Genomic DNA, 18,407 nt, shown 5'->3' with positions numbered 1-18,407 from the left:
TTAAACGCTATTTTTCATAAAGGTATTCAACTGGTTAGAATAAGTCGATAAATTTACAAAGTATTGTTTAGATATTTTCCAGAGCATTACATTTTTATTAATTTACTATAACCTAGAATGGAAAGTTGTTATGCACTACTATTTATTAGCAAGTCAAAACACAGGAATTTGTGGCATATTTTCAACATTTATATTCTTTGAACTTGCTAGAATTTAAACTTATACTGAAATCCTGTTCTAGCCCTACCTTTAGTTTTTGACTACTTCAGAATTATTTTTCATCGGAAAAGTATGTTTTTATACAGGTAATTGTCCCACGTTATGTCTCTTTAGAAAACATGGAGGTCATATCTTTTTTCATGATGCTTTGTGTATATTGTGTTATGACATAAAGTCTTAAAATAAGTGTAACTTCAGGGTAACCTAAACGGGCAAAGAGAAGACAACTTTAGATTGGGATGTGATGTACCTCACTTTACAAATAATTTATTAGTTATTAGTTATTATTCTATACGTTATACTTCACAACTATATATATTTATTATTAGTTACATTGTGTGTTAGTGGTCACATACGATATATATGGGGTCAGTCAATTCCAGATGGAGTCAGAACGAAGTTCATGGGAAAATTAATAATCTCCACTATCTAAATCAACAACGTTCAACATTTATATATCTTAAATGCATATAGCCCACCGAAGCAGAGATAAAGGATACAACAGATACAGTTATCGACTATCTTCACATGTGGAATATTTACTTGTGACCTATCAAAGTGATTAAGTCTTCAATATACTGAGTATTAAGATCATACTTCCATTTGTCTATACAGAAAACAACAAATGCCCACAATAACAACTTTTTAGCTTTAAATTGGTTTAAAGAATTTATTTCAAGCTTTTATTACATGTATCAATTTCTTCGTCTGTTGAAAACTTCAAGATTTTTCTTCTTTTTTTTTGGAAAGGGAAGTATTTCTTTGATGCCAACAATAACAACTTGTTAGCTTTAATTATGTTTTATTATTTATTTAAACCTTTTATAATCCATTTTTTCGTCTATTGAATCCTTTCAGAATTCACCGTGTTGTTTTTATAAAGGGTTGTGCCATCTTTTTTTGTTTTGGAAGGTAAGTAACTCCTTACTAACCCCATAAGGTAACTAACCTTGCACGGTAACAAGCCCTATATTTTTAAGACATTCTATATCAAATATACATCCACCACGTGTAGTTCCTTAACCAATCATATCTCTATTAATCTATAGGAGGTAAAATAAATATATACGTTATTGAAACGCATTTGCTTCTGGGAAAATAAATAATCTCCCCTATCTAAATCAACAACATTCAACATTTTCATATGTTGAACGCATATAGCCCATCGAACGACAGATAAAGGATACAACAGATACAGTTAAGTCTATCTCATATCTTGACTTACATCTAGAGGTTGACAACGAGGGTCTGTTGAAAACATAATTTTACGACAAAAGAGATGATTTCAGCCTACCAATTGTGAACTTTCAACTTCTAGATAGCAACATTCCAGCAGCACCTGCATACGGAGTATATAGCTCTCAATTGATACGACAATCCCGGGCTTGTATATCATATCCTATAGATGGTTGCTGCTCAAAAGGAAGCTATTAAACAAAGAGTTCAAAATAGTGAAATTGAAACCAACCCTTTGTAAATGTTATGGACGCCATCACTAGATGGTTGACCGTTATGAAAAAACTGTTTCACAGATGATATCGGATATATGTTCCTTACTACAATTCCCTTCCATTTTCACGAATGTAATCTACCAAATTCGACAATTTACCGTGTTTGTAATAACATGAACAACACGACGCGTGCCACGTGTGGATCAGAGTCTGCCTATCCTTCTGGAGCACCTAAGATCATCCCCAAATTTTGGTAGGTTTCGTGTTGCTTAGTCTTTAGTTTTCTTTGTTGCATCTTGTGTGCTATTATCAGTCTGGTTGTCTTTTGCTTTTAGTCATGGCTATGTCAGTTTAATTTCGATCTATAAGTTTAACTGTCATTCTGGTATCTTTCGCCCCTCCATCAAATTTTAAAGACATTTTTGAAATTTGTGACTAAGATTACTTTTGTGTTCTTTCATGTGTTTGTTTACCTCCAAGTATAATTCAAAAAAAATTTAAGAAGTCATATACAGTTATTTATTTTAAATTCACAATCAACATTATTTCAATAATTTTGCTGCAAGTGTCAAATAAATAGCAAACAACTGAACCATGCATATGTTAACGATATTGAAAATTAATAGATAATGAGAATCTTACAAATCTTAAAGCAATATCAACAGTTCTTATTACTTATCTCGTTTCTCAATATTATATTAAAGTTTACATTACTGAAGTAAATTGACAGTGTTTGCTTTTGGTCTGTTGTATTCATATAAACTAACACTTTTAAATTGTATTTGTTAAAGACCATCAGTAGACTTTAGTGCATTTGGTAATCTACATATTGTCCTTCCTCCCATAATACCAATAATTGATTTCATTCCTCATATTTGTATTTCAGTGTAAAAATGTCAATTATTGTAGCGACTGTAAGCTGTAGTTTAAAAAAATTATTAAAAAACTTAAATGATTTGAAAACAAATTTCTTGATATTCGGCTATAACCCGTTAATTGTAGCCTTTAACCGGTGAAGGCATCCAAGAAATGATTATTCTTCCTGACATCGACCTAATATAGCATATTTTTTTTAAAAGTGACCAAAAAGGTAAACAATGCATTTCATCGAAATCCACATTGTTGATAAGTTCCGTATCAACTTCACCAGTACTACACGATGGTATAGAGTTAAGTTTCTGACGTTGCTAATCATCTTAAATACGTGTTAAAGCGTTCTCTTACTTATTACTGTTTCTGTTTAGCCCTTTTTTTAGGTAATACTTTTACTAATACATCTATTTATTTAGGTATTGTGCTATGATATACTGTAGTAATGTTGCCTATATGCATTGTCTATGTGAAATTTTGTTTATCTCTCTGGACATATTTGTTTGTTCTTATAGTGATTAAGATTATAAATATATTGAAGGTTTATGACCCCTTCTGTAGACATTTTGTACAAACTTTTCAAACTTCAATTGTATAAAAACTACAGATATAATGAATAAAGGAGATATGCGAATTTGTACATATACAAAGAGGAAACTTGATGCAAAGCATTTTACTTACTGTTTCATTGCGTTTAATAGAAAAAAAAGGGTACTTTGTGGCAAATAAACTCAGATTTGTATAGAAAATCCACCGCCTTTAAACAGGTTTTTGTTATAAAATTTGAAGCAAATATTACTCATTTGCTTTTCTATGATTTGCTAGTGTTTATTTTTTACAAAAAGTTATTATCAACCTGTAAATTCCACAAAACTCGTGCTGAGTCACTTAAGTCGAGTGCAACCTAAAATGTGTACTTGATTTGGTCCAAATTTTTATTTGTTTAAACAATCAATATGTATAGAAGTTTGTCTAGTGATAACATTTTCTGTTCCTAGTACAGATCGGTGTTTATAAATAAAGTCATCATATAAATCAGGATTGAATTTTTGTATTTGCGCCAGACCCGTATTTCGTATTCAAAAGACTCTTTAGGTCACTTGAATCAAAACAGGTTAAAAAGGCGAAATAAAGTGCAACGTTGGTTTGCATTGAGGACCAAAAAAGTCCTACGCATTTTGTCAAAAACCAAAAAACAGTGAATACAAAAAAATAGTGTTTTGGTATAGTTTGCATTGATCAAAAGTAGAGCATTTAAACGTTAACCATGTTAACCCCTATGCTGCCTCATTATGCATTGAGCAATAACAATCTCTAAAAAAGGAAGGGTGACCTGAGGTCCTCCGGAATGTTTAATAATTTTCCACATGTTCCATCTGTGGTTGCTTATATCAGTACAAACCCAACGATAAGTCCCATTCGAGGAAAAGAAGACGGGTTATGATTCGGAAAATTTTATCTTGGCTGTCGTCATCCTTAAAATAAAATCCAGGGATGATTTTCACCCATTTTGCGATTCACACTAATCATTTGGTTTAATTTGAGAAATAATACCTTCATGGCAGGTTCTATACTAATTTTAACATGGGTAAACTTAGTTATTGTCGATATTTTACACGTTTAATGGAGATGGAAAACACTGTCAACCACTTTAAAATAAGCATAGAGACACGAAGAAATTATTTCGGTTCTTATCATGTTAATATTGAATCTATATAATAGGGACAACTCAGTACTTTTTTAAAAAGCATAAGAAACACATTATAAATGTTTGGCTGTTCCTGGTTCCTCTGCATGCAATCTGCGCATACCATTTTTATATTTAAAAAAAAACATGATGCAGATTATCTCATTTTCCAAATTTTGATATTGATAAGTAAAATGAAAATACTCTAGGTTTGAGCATTTTTCATTTTTCAATTTATAATGGCAATATGAAAAATGAAAAATGCTCTATATTCATAATATTGAAGCATTTTTTGATTTTCAATATTTAAAGTCAAATTGAAAAATGCTTCACGCTGGAGCATTTGTTTTTTTCAATTTTTATAGTAGAATTGAAAATTGCTTAAATTATGCCATTTCAATAATTGATTATTTCAAAGAAATTAAAATATAGTTTTTTTCTAAAACAAGCAAATGCAAATGTTTTAATTTATTCAAACGGTTAAAAAATCAAATCATTTTTAACACAAACTTGTTTTTAATTTTTCAATAACCTCGTCAAATTAAAAAATGTAATATGGTGAAAATTACAAATTTCAATTCTTATTAAGGAAATGCTTTTGATGAAGTGACTTCGAAAGATTTGTGTTGCATTTTTTAAACCAATTAACTTCCAAAGTTGCACATCACTTTATAAAATCTACTTTTCATTTCAAAATGACAATTGTTTGGCGTTAATGTACACGGGCGGTTAAATAAGAAATCAAATATTTAGATTATATAAAGTACTTACGGATAAACATTATTGAGGATACATGATGAAGGATGAGTTTTTAATTAAATGTCTATTGATATAGTTCTAATTCTATGAGATGGGATACAACTTTATAAAAAGAAATAAAAAAGTTAAACCATGGAACCCTAATATTATCATATAATGATAAATAAATTAACATTATCGTTTTCACCTTTCATGAAAAATCGCCTTTTTATATTCAAAGATAAAAATGTCACCGTATGATCTCTTCCTATCAGCATTAAAGCGTACTGCATCAGGAAAACAGTCAGCTAATGAAATAATGAGATGTGGAATGATAACCAACTATCCAGCAGAGTCTAAACAACGTGTATTCGACTAAACTTTGCTAAATATAAAAGAGGGACGAAATATACCAAAGGGACAGTCGTAAATCTAAAACAAACTGACAACGCCATGGCTAAAATGAAAAAGACAAACAGAAAAACAATAGTACACATGACACAACATAGAAAACTAAAGAATAAACAACACGAACCCCACCAAAAACTAGGGAGACAAATCCAGCTTGTAGCTGCTATAACCTGCTTCTCACTTGTATCGTTATTAATATTTTTTGGGGTAATGGGTTTTTGTTTTAGCAATGTAAACGTATTTTGTTACTCCATGTGGTCTATGTGTATACAAGAGATGTTCACACATCGAACGGTTAAATGAATAAAGAAATAATTTAAATTCTAAATTCAAATAATTTCAAAGTGATGGAATCGAAATTGATTTGATTCTTTCATCTGAAGATTTGTTTGTTACTACAACTTATCTTAATTATTGCTTTCAACTTTTTGAAAAACAAAAGGAAACTTCTAAAAATCAATGTAGTGTAAAAAATAGAAAAATACCACAAAAAAATCCAATCGATCTGGATTTGTCTCCCGTTGGCCTATGTCTAGAAATATATATTTAATTAAGAAGCGTAATTTTGCCTGGCCACATTGGGTTCCAAAATGACTTACTAATAATGTTTTGGCAATTGCATTCTAAATACTTGAGTGTATTTAAATGTGTATACATGTTTTGTTTAAATGTACTTTTATCGTTCAAATTAATAAATATGCTTAACTTTGTATTCATTTGATAATGTATTCAAATTTTGGGCACCCTGATAGGTTAACAAAATATCTTGTATCTTAGTATATGTACCAAAATCTATGACAAACGAGACAATTTTGATTTTAGAATTATAAATCTGCCCACCTTAGCAGTAGTAAACCAACTTTATCTGCATATGGGATTTGCATTTCCTAACTTATTCGGTATAAGCTTGTAGCTGCTACTTAGGCTTCTTAAAACGACGCCAGTGTCTGCGCAGAAAGTTAACAAATCCAGGTTATGGCAAAGAACATCTTGTCCAAGTATTCCGTAACAACTTGACAAATAGTCCATGATGTTCTTGAGGTATAGATTCTAGGAACGACCCATTAAAGTGAAAATAAGTTCTGGTCGTATTCTAAGATGAACCATTCGGATTGAATCTGCTGTTTTAAGAAAACTTATCAATTTAAATTGAAGATTAAACCGTAATTTTGTTGATTTTAAAAAAAACCTTGAGGAAAAGTAATTTAAATGAAAATAAGAAATTAAATGTCAACAGATTGCAACCTGACAATTAGTAATGAGCTTTTAAAAAGTTTTAGTCCTACGTTTTGTAGGGAAAGGGTTACCCGAGAAGTAAATATACAAGAGTCGCATCAGACAAAATATCTTAGATACAGCACATGGGCCATGGAAACAATATATATAAAAAAAAATCATTGTTTTTAGAGCAGTAGTAAAGTGAAATAAAATAAAAATAACGAACTTAAAATCGGAGAGTTCCTGATAAAACTGCAAAAGCAAACGCTCAAACACATCAAACGAATGGAAAACAGCTATCATAATATTTCTCAGTAACAAACCTTAGCTGCTCTGTTGAATATTATTGGTAGCTGACTCTTTGAAAGTTTGCGGCCGAAACACGGAAATCTAATATCAAATCAGTTTATGTCTCTCAATTGCAGTATAGAAATCAATTAAGTAAGTACATAATTTTGTCATTTTTTCAGATCGACCGTTAATATATGATGGTCATTTGCCTGAGGCAAGTTCTTTATATAAGACTCAAATCGAATCCTGCACAATGCCAATTATGAGCATTTGCTTTTTATCTTAAAAGGCAAGACAATGGTCAAACGGAACACAGTTTATCATAGAACCATAAGTGAAAGACAAACAAATAATAGCAGCTGGGGAGACACAACTAATACACAATATCATAGATCACAACACGGGCAAACGTGTATACAAAAATATAACAATCACTAATCATACTGATCGGTGTCCACATTTGTATTAGGCAAATCAATCAATTTAACACCATAAACGATATTAATAAGCACAAAAGGATAATTAATTAAAGCTCTCGATGACAGTGAACTTAAACATGTTCGCGTGAGTAAACGACCATTTTAATGCCTTTGTTTTGTTTATCTTATAATTAACGTTTTCAACCGTCTCAACGATGTGAAATGTTGTGTCTGTTAATAGAATTTTTTTTATAATGAGTTAATAGTTTATATACTTTAAAAATCCGCGAAAAATGCAGTATGAATGGATGCGTTCGAAGATTTGTTTCAAAATTTTCCAATTGGAAAGGTGTGCTTTTGAAAAATAAAAAGCTATGTATCAAGATTACTTAAATTGTAGTATTGTTATAAAATCGTGTTTGTATTTTTATTTATCGTCTGCTGTACATTTTGAATTATTTATTTTGAATAAAATCTATTTCGAACATTACAATGACAGTCAGAGAACAGATCTGATATAAAGCTCATGCTGGAATCATTGGATCAATGGCGGTGTATTCGAACTTACCCTTTATTCGACTACGTTAACAAGAACAAACTCCAGAGATTGCCTTAACCATCCGCTGTTTTTAAATATCAAGACGCATGTATTTGATTGTCACTGATCATAAATAGATCACACCATAAAGTAAGTATAAATCCCATAAGAACTTGCTTACCTCTTTAGTGTATAAGAGTTGAATAGAAAATAATCAAATTATTCGCTAAAACGCTCTACCTGATAGAACTCGTTCAATTTCGTCAAAATATGATTTTATTTAAAATACAGTGCTATAAAATACTATTTTTATTTTATTTGCTTCTCAAACTTTAAATGCATGCAAGAGTTGAATAGAATATATTCAAATCAATCGCTTAAATACTCTATCGGATGGAACAGGTTCAAGTTCGTCAAAATATGATATTATTTAAAATACAGTGCTAAAAATACTATTCTAACATGACGTCCTTCAAACGCTTTGAGTACACACCCGTGGTAAAATATGAATATATTGCCAGTGCTGTTCCGATTGTACTCCCACGTCATATGCTTTTTTATGAATGAGCTTTCTAACGTCATAGAACAATGACGTTAGAAAGTAAGCATTTTACGGGAAAATACACGCTTGTGAATCCGACAATCATCACAAGGAAACATACACAAATGATGCTAAAATGTGGCAAAAGCCCTTTATTGTACATCATATAAGACATATAAATAAATTATCATTCAAATTCATCCAAAACTGTCTAAATACATTATTTTAAATAGTTTAAGCATGTCACTAATGCAGTTTGCTCCGTTCTTTTACACTAGTTTATTAGTGCGTTTATTTATGGGAACGGCAAATATTTGCCTACACCTAGAGTGCTTCGATCCAAAAGAATTGCCGTATGTGTCCTATCAGAATCGAAATATTTCACGGGGGCTTGAATATATCTAGATTTTACCACGGATTGTCCCTTTATGCCGATATTTTACCCCTCGCTATCGCTCAGGGGTAAAATATTTGTCATAAAGGGCCAACCCGTGGTAAAATCACGATATATTCAAGCCCCAATGAATTATTTCTTAATTTTAATTTTATTTTTCTTCTCAAACTTTAAAAATACAAGTTTTGACAATAATTCTGCATCTTTCTGTTCATAAGAGCACACAACTTATTTTAAAGGACTTTGCCGGATGAACACCTTTTCTGTTAAACAGGATATTAAAATCTAGTCATTTTAAAGAATTTTCACTACATAAATTGGTCTATACAAGATCTAAATCTAAATACGTATCATTTAAACTTTATTTTAAGAGTACATTTTTTCAATTCAATCCTTGTAGCTGTAAACATTTACCTCTTTCATCATTTTGGACCATGAATTGAAAGCAGCACCATTTACAACATTGCATCAAGCATGGTTTGAATTCAGAGTTACTTAGTCTCTATTTTTTAGATTGCGTTTTGATAAATGTTTTTTTTTTTTGCCATGGAATTCTCATTTTGTTTCGAATTTCCCTTTGTGACTAGTATTGTTTGCATCTCTTTTATTGAGGAACACAGCTGCGGTTGTAATTGGTAATTTCAAAGAATAGCAAAGTAATGTGTCTATTACAATGAAAAAAAAATATCCGTCACTGCAAAATACATTATTACATTTGTGTTACTAGTAAGTATTGTTTGCCTCTCTTTTATTGAGGAACACAGCTGCGGTTGTAATTGGTAATTTCAAAGAATAGCAAAGTAATATGTCTATTACAATAAAAAATATATCCGTCACTGCAAAATACATTATTATATTTATAGTGTTATTAGCCTTCCTTGTGTGTTGTCCAAATACATCAAAATAAGAACGTTGATCATAACTTACTTGATTAATTTGTTAGCACAACTATAGTATATAGAATGAAAACGTCAGCGCGATTCGACGTATAAGCGGATTGAGTGATAAACACAGGGCAGGTTTTTATGTTAAGTTGAAATGAACTAACAACACCATGCCAACAAAAAACGTTCAAAAGACTAAAAAAGTATTAAACAAGACATTAATGGTTTTTTTTGTTGTTGACCAAAATAGTTCGTTAAACCTGTTTAGCTAACTAACTAAACCTCCAACTTGTTTAGCTCCCTTATATTTACACAAGTAGTTTAGCAAACCAAACAGATATACTAGATTAACATTTCAATTGTTGGGATGCAGCTACCAAATAGACATACAATCATATTTAAACAAAGAACCCAACAAAAATAGTGCACAGTGAATACTATCTAGTATAGTATAATAAATGGCATACACACACGTTCAAAAAAAGTAAAATATAAATACGAAGAAACACATAATAAAATTGCAATATTTTACGATTCGGGCTATTTGCACCAGTAACGCCTTACACCAAAAATCCCCATTTTCCCGATATAAATATACCATAAGAAGTTATCAAAGGTTCCAGGATTTTAATTTTGTACGCCAGACGCGTGTTTCGTCTACAAAAGACTCAACAGTGACGCTAATATCAAAATATTTAAAAAAAAAAAAAAAAAAAAAAACAAGTACAAAATTGAAGAGCATTGAATTCCAAAATTCCAAAAAGTTGTGCCAAATACGGCTAAGGTAATCTAAGCCTGGGATAAGAAAGTCCTTAGTTTTTCGAAAAAAAATCAAAGTTTTGTAAACAGAAAATTTATGAAAATGACAACTTTATTGATATTCATGTCAACACGGAAATGTTAACTACTGGGCTTGTGATATCCTCGGGGACGTCCACCATCAGTGGCATCGACTCAGTGGTGTAAATAGTTATCAAAGATACCAGGATTATATTTTAGTTCGCCAGACGCGCGTTACGTCTTCATAAGCATAAGACGATTTTGAACTTCGTCCAACAAAGCCACAATTCGCCCAATTAATCATAACGGGATCAATCAAATTTGTGTTCATTATTTGTTATTTTAAAAATACAAATTCATATTTAAAATTGAAAAATTCTTGACTATAACAATCAGAATATGATAGTAGATAAAAAATATGTTCAACCCATCATTTTCTAGATAAGATAATGCCTGAACCAAGTCAGGAATATGACAGTTGTAACCATTCGTTTGGTGTGTTTGATCTTTTGATTTTGCCCTTTGATTTGTAACTTTCCGTTTGGATTTTTTTTTCGGAGTTCAGTATTGCTACTTTTGTCTTTTAACCGATGTCCTCTATATTTGCAGTTACCAGAATCAGCAGGTATTCCTACGGGGCGAGACATTTACCTCTATAATATCGATATAAATATATATTTATGTATACACACAAGGTCCAAACTGCGGGGGATCGCATAAGTTTCAAAAGAATCATGACTCGAAATCTATTTATCAAAGTTGCTATTTGAATGTTACTTGAGTCAGTCATACATAGATTGTGAAAATATAATCAGATATTATGTTCGTTTACAAACACCGAAATTGAAATACACCAATTGATTCACAGTAATACATTCACGGTTAACCAAATATATTACCTTTCGCTACTCACTCAATGGAAGCTTCTGTAAAATTTCTGATGTGAAACATCTTTGTGTATCTAAAATCGATTCCAATTGTATAGACACACAACAAAAAACAGGTGAACGCTAAGATATTATGAATTTTAGCTATAGATTTTATTCTGGTAATTAGGTTGCATAATCAATTATATTACAAACATAGCGTTGTCACGACGACATGATGAGAAAGCTGTGTTCATGTAGTTTTCTGTGATATCAAAATAAGACATACAATTGCATGTCTCTCTAATTAGTCTTTAAATAGAGCATTTACCCGGAAGATTTTAACGATGTATTTTAGAAAAAAGTGTTTAAATGATCAAAACCTACAGATATTTTAAAACATCATTTGTAAACAATATGATAAATTTTAGTACCAGCCATTTTTAGAACAAAATGATGAAATGGTTGTGAAATTGTATCAAAGAAAAAAATACGTCTTCAATATCGTTTAAATTGTATGCGTTAAAAGTGCTTTTCTAGATTTACATTCATCAGAAAACCCAAATATTTGAAAAGAAAGCAAACATAAATATGCAAAAATGCTAGGAGAGATATGTTCTAATGCACATCAAAATTAGTACTAAACGGGGATGTGCAGTGCTACACTTCACGACGTTATTGATTTGAACAAAAAGTATAATCACAAAAATACTGAACCAAATATATTACCTTTCGCTACTCACTCAATGGAAGCTTCTGTAAAATTTCTGATGTGAAACATCTTTGTGTATCTAAAATCGATTCCAATTGTATAGACACACAACAAAAAACAGGTGAACGCTAAGATATTATGAATTTTAGCTATAGATTTTATTCTGGTAATTAGGTTGCATAATCAATTATATTACAAACATAGCGTTGTCACGACGACATGATGAGAAAGCTGTGTTCATGTAGTTTTCTGTGATATCAAAATAAGACATACAATTGCATGTCTCTCTTATTAGTCTTTAAATAGAGCATTTACCCGGAAGATTTTAACGATGTATTTTAGAAAAAAGTGTTTAAATGATCAAAACCTACAGATATTTTAAAACATCATTTGTAAACAATATGATAAATTTTAGTACCAGCCATTTTTAGAACAAAATGATGAAATGGTTGTGAAATTGTATCAAAGAAAAAAATACGTCTTCAATTTCGTTTAAATTGTATGCGTTAAAAGTGCTTTTCTAGATTTACATTCATCAGAAAACCCAAATATTTGAAAAGAAAGCAAACATAAATATGCAAAAATGCTAGGAGAGATATGTTCTAATGCACATCAAAATTAGTACTAAACGGGGATGTGCAGTGCTACACTTCACGACGTTATTGATTTGAACAAAAAGTATAATCACAAAAATACTGAACTCTGAGGAAAATTCAAAACGGAAAGTCATAATTAAATGACAAAATCCAAAGCTCTATCACATCAAACGAATGGATTACAAGTTACATATTCCTGACTTGGTACATATTCCTGACTTGGTACAGACATTTTTCTTGTGTAGAAAATGTTGGATTAAACCTTGTTGTATAGCTAGCTAAACTTCTTACTATGTAAAACACAGCATTCAGTCGAATCTGAAATCCGCGTTGTTCTAGAAAAATCATTATTTATAAACATTATCATCTGGTTTTTGAAAATTGATGTATACTATAGGAACACAGATAAATACTAAGCATATAACAAAACTAATTTAATTTACCTGAATTAACTGGAAAACACTTCATAAATTTCTTTCGTCCTATAGGTACACGCCGATATTTAATGATAGATGTTTGATTAACGAATTAAGAATGACAAACAGATGTTGTAACATGTTTTATTTATTGAGCCGTGCAATGCATTTTATTGCAGACAAAATCGATAAACATAGGTTCTTGTGCAAATTGTGCAAACGACTTTATTTAAAAATGGCTAATTGTGTACAGATTATTTTCTCTACAATCTTATTCGCACTCGATCATTTTTTATTATGTTTGGTTGCTGCGGAGATTTAATTTTTAAGATTGATTTTCATTAATAAATGCCGTAAACAAAATGTTAAGATTTTCAAATAAAAGACATATGAAATGTTATTATGTTGTACATTTTTTTCGTTTATATCATTATTTTTTATATTCATTCATTTTCTTTTGGGGTAATTCACTTTCGATCTTTTATATCTGGGCGTCACTGGTGAGTTGTGTATGGACAAGGCGCGTTTTTGGCGTATTGAATTTTAAACCTGATGCTTTTTGTTATATATATTAATCATGTTTTTCTTTGTCTAATATGTTCTCCTATTTATTTGTATTGTAGTCCTGTAATATTATGTTGTCATTTCAATGTTATATTTAACTTTGCCATTAAAGTGCGAGGTTTGGCATGCCGCAAAACCAGGTCAACCCATCACTTTTATTCCCCTTTAAAATGTCCTGTAGCAAGTCAGGAAGATGGCCATTGATATATTATTGTTCGTTTCTGTGTGTGTTGCATTTTAACGTTGAGTCGTTTGTGTTTTCTCTTATTTTTGAGATATTGAGATAAGACGTGGCACGGTACTTGTCTATCCCAAATTCATGTATTTGGTTTTCCATGGATTTATGAGTTTTGAACAGCGGTATACTAAGTTTTTATTATAAAAAGTGGTAAATTTAGAAAATGTTAGTATTGTCGCCTATGGCAGAATAAATAGTACCGTTTTCCCTATACTCAAGATAGCAAGGGAAATCAAAATCAATCAGACTTCAGTCATATTATACTATTTTGAAGCATTTGATAAGAACATTTGATTTTTATCACAAAGAATAGAATTTTTTATCTGAGGACAGTACAGTGTTGAGAAAAGTGCTGAGTCATCATAATAAGTCAAATTGATGGGTACTGATATAAAACTTTATTCTAGGGTGTCAATATTAACTATATTGTATAAACTGCACCAAACTATTGTTATTTTGTATTTGTTTTCACCATTCGCAATAATTAATTGAATTTGAAAACCCAGAATTTAAGTCGCGACATATATTTTTAACTGAAATATTTGCCTTTTTTGCTGTGTATATCCCTAAATGTAAAAATTGGGTATTTCCTTTGACACAATCTTTTAAAATTGGATATTGTCTGGTTAAGTTTGAACTGTTTATATAGTCAGACAGTATTTGGTCATACTAGAAGCATTTTCACTGTTAGAATTGTTCATCTAAGAAAAAAAGAGGCCCACTTGAGGCTAAATTTAGATAGAATTTATACTCTCCTGTGTAAAGAATTGCTCACATTGTTGGCAAATGTTGCAAATATTTCAATAGTGCTTAATTTTGTAGTTTCTATCTTTTATTATATCAGGCATATACAATTTGTCATTTTGTACTGTTTGAAAGGACTTTTGTTGGAATTTAATACTCCCAAGGGACATAATTTAGCTTGTTCATAGATTAATTCAGGCAACAAAGGCAACTTTACAGCTGAGCATTTTGCAGATTTAATGTTTTAAGTGTCTAATATCCTTGTTTTTATCATCTCAAGACAGAATAATGGATTTTATAACCAGCTCTGAAATTTAGAACCACAATATGGCATATACTAAAGCATGGAATGGAGATTAGTATGACAAATCTTGAATTTGTGCTTATGTTGTAAATTTTTGATAAAATGTATACAAATTGAATGGAATTGTCATTTTTATTTGTTTAAATGGAAATGTTTATTATTATTCTTAAATAAGATAAGATATAGTTGGATACAGGTTGTTCGTTTAGCCTTATCTGAAAGAAGTAGAAAAAGAGGTAAATCAGCATGTAGGGGTGGGGACATAAAATTATCCATGTATCTTTAAGTAATGGGGACATACAAGTATTAATTATAGTCAAGGTTTCCACAATGACTCAGTATTGCATTGATGGTGTCGAAAGAATTCTTTATAGCTTTGTGTCACAGTATAGGGAAAACGGTAGTATTACATTTTCCCAGCATTAGGTTGGCCTTTTGTGTACCCAAGACAGGTGAAGGAAGTCAACTTATGAGCGCTGTGATTGGATGTAAGGGTACATTATATTTTTTATTTATCTATGAATAACTGCAGTTTGTATATTTACAATATAAATTTTAAAACCTATTGAAATATTTTCTAGAGAATTATTCGAAAAGGCTTCCAAAATTTCATAAATTTGGTGCAAAATGACGGTGGCCATGGATAACATAAACCAGCTCCGTTGGAAATTGGTCATGATACTATTTGGCTTCAATTTTTAGAATACAGTAATAAAGTACAAACTCCAAACATCCAAGTTTTTATTATAAAAAGTGATAAATTTAGAAAATGTTAGTATTGTCGCCTATGGCAGAATAAATAGTACCGTGTTCCCTTTATTCATATATGATAAATATATAAGAGCAGTTCTATTACAGTTGTGGCATGTTATTTATTTTAGCATGAAGATATATTCCTGGCAGTACACTGCATGTAGTGTGATACGGAAAAATTATTCATACAATGCGTTAATTGACAATATTACGACATTTCCATTGGTTATTCTTTTCATCAATGGTTGCTATAAAAATAAGTTACATAGATTAACACAGGTAAAAAAGCAGTTGCTGACATGCCAACTCCCGAATTTGGTTTTACGTAGAAAACTTATTTCAAACGGAATAGCACATCCTTATTTTACGGAACTGTTATTTATCATGCCCAGAAACGAACCTGGTAAACTAATCGATCATTTAGATAAAATCATTCTAAAAGGTTACCAATTCAACACTGTAATTGAATCGTTGAATATTGTTTTTATTGAAATTAATATTGATTTTCTTATCAGCAAATGAAAAACAAACTAAATATTATTGTTATATACATGTGCACTTTCATGGATCTACAATATTTCGATTCCTGTATCTTGGTAATGTTTTATATGGCATTACTTTTTTCTTAAACTGTACCTTAAACATATTGTTGGAGATTTAACTAAAGCACAATTAAAGATTTCTTGATTAACAAATAACATAATCATTTGAATATAAATGTTCTATTTGCTATTTATCTTATCCGTTGAATATATCACTAAAAGGGAACTTGGAGATTAAGTCTTGTCCATGTAGAACTTGCAAAAATGGGAAACATACCAAATTACAATTAAAAATAATACAACACTGTTTATCCTGCAATCAGCCAACTATTGTACTAATAGGTACACAAACAATTATTTACTTTCTTGTTGCCTCACTTTCATGTTGAGCAAGCGGTAATGTGAATATTTCTTTTTCTGTACAAGTTAATTTTGGGGTCCTCTTTGTGGTCCGTGTGTACAATATGTCTTATTCTTTGAAAAATTAGAAACAATGAGAAAGATTGCAATAACTAAACTTTTAAGTGTTGAAAGTAAAAACAATAATTGTACATTGTACGCAATGCGAAACAGGATAAAAGCTCGGCGAGCCTTGCGTTTTGTCCGGTTTCCAAAGCCCATACAAATAAATTTGATATTTCCGACAATGAACATATATTGTATATATTAGGGTTTATTTTCTCTACTTCTAGTTCATTTCATACATTTTCCTTCACAAACAGATTGCTATATTTGAAAATGTTTGAATTTTTGGTGCTCAATGCTCTTCAACTTTGTAATTTATTTAACCCTTTGGACATTTTTTTATTCGAGTGTCACTGATGAGTCTTTCGTGGACGAGGCCTGCGTCTGGTGTGAGTGTAGAGTTTAAGTCTTGGTGTCTATGATGAGTTTATTTGCAACCACTGAGTCGATGCCACTGCTGGTGGAGATGTTATTCCCCGAGGGCATCTCCAACCCAGTAGTCTGCACTTCTGTGTTGACTTACGTTATCATTGATATTTTCATAATAATAAATAAACTGTTAACAAAACTTGATTTTTTTTTAAATACTGTTGCTTTTCTACCTCAGGAATAGATAACCTTGGCTATATTGGACAAAACTTATGGGAATTTTTGGTCCTCAATTCTCTTCAACTTCGTAATTTATTTGGCCTTTTGGACATTTTTTTTATTCGAGTGTCACTGATGAGTCTTTTGTGGACAAGCCGCGCGTCTGGCGTGAGTGTAGAGTTTTAATCTTGGTGTTTATGATGAGTTTATTTCCATCGTTGTCAAATGATCAAAGAATACTTGTAATGATTAAATAAAAGAGATCATTGAGCATTATTATAAAACACTTATTAGATATAGGAAGATGTGGTGTGAGTGCCAATGAGACAACTCTCCATCCAAATAACAATTTAAAAAGTGAACCATTAAAGGTTAAAGTACGGCCTTTAACACGGAGCCTTGGCTCACACCGAACAACAAGCTATAAAGGGCCCTAAAATTACAAGTGTAAAACCATTCAAACGGGAAAACCAACGGTCTACTCTATATAAACAAAACGAGAAACGAGAAACACGTATATATTACATAAACACAACTACTGTACATCAGATTCCTGACTTAGGACAGGTGCAAACATTTGCAGCGGGATTAAACGTTTTAATGGATCCAAACCTTCTCCCTTTTTCTGAAACAATAGCATAACATCACAACATAGAAAAACATACGATAAAATATAAATTGGCAGACTTAACTCAATAAAAAAACGTATGATTACACAATGAACAAATAAATTTGATCTGCGATATCTGAATACAAATGCACAGTTAATTAAATATTAGAGACAAACATTCATGACCAAAAAGCTAACAAACAAAATTCAAACACAGGACATCACTGAGAAATATTTAACAAATCAAAGTTCACTTTAGAAAAAAAACGGGTTTTTATAATCTTGAAGTTTATGCAAATGTTGTAAGAATAAGTGAAAAATTGAAGATGTTACAAATAATCAAAGCTGGTGTACAGACAAGATCCATATAAATAAAAAATAACAAAAAAGCATTATAAACAGTATCAACAGGTCGAATTAACAAGAAAATACGATTTGAGAGTACTCGCAGTTACTGATAGCTAGATAAAAGCCGAAACCAATTAATATTAAAAAATCATGCATCAGAGACTAAAATCGACTAAAACACATCACAAGGATTTAGTATTGTAACGTCATTAATAGTCAA

General features: G+C 30.9%; 1 long non-coding RNA gene across 1 annotated transcript; it reads right to left on the bottom strand.

The window, feature by feature from the left end:
- Positions 1–1,096: 1,096 nt before the first annotated feature.
- On the bottom strand, positions 1,097–13,167 carry LOC134723309 (uncharacterized). Its single transcript, XR_010108042.1, has 4 exons — positions 13,059–13,167; positions 12,037–12,098; positions 11,341–11,402; positions 1,097–1,262 (listed from the first exon to the last, which is right to left on the bottom strand). It is a non-coding gene; the product is annotated as an uncharacterized LOC134723309 (long non-coding RNA).
- Positions 13,168–18,407: the final 5,240 nt, after the last annotated feature.

This window comes from Mytilus trossulus, chromosome 6 (genome assembly GCF_036588685.1).
Source record: "Mytilus trossulus isolate FHL-02 chromosome 6, PNRI_Mtr1.1.1.hap1, whole genome shotgun sequence".
Lineage (NCBI taxonomy): Eukaryota > Metazoa > Mollusca > Bivalvia > Mytilida > Mytilidae > Mytilus > Mytilus trossulus.
This window is presented reverse-complemented; position numbering and strand designations above follow the sequence as displayed.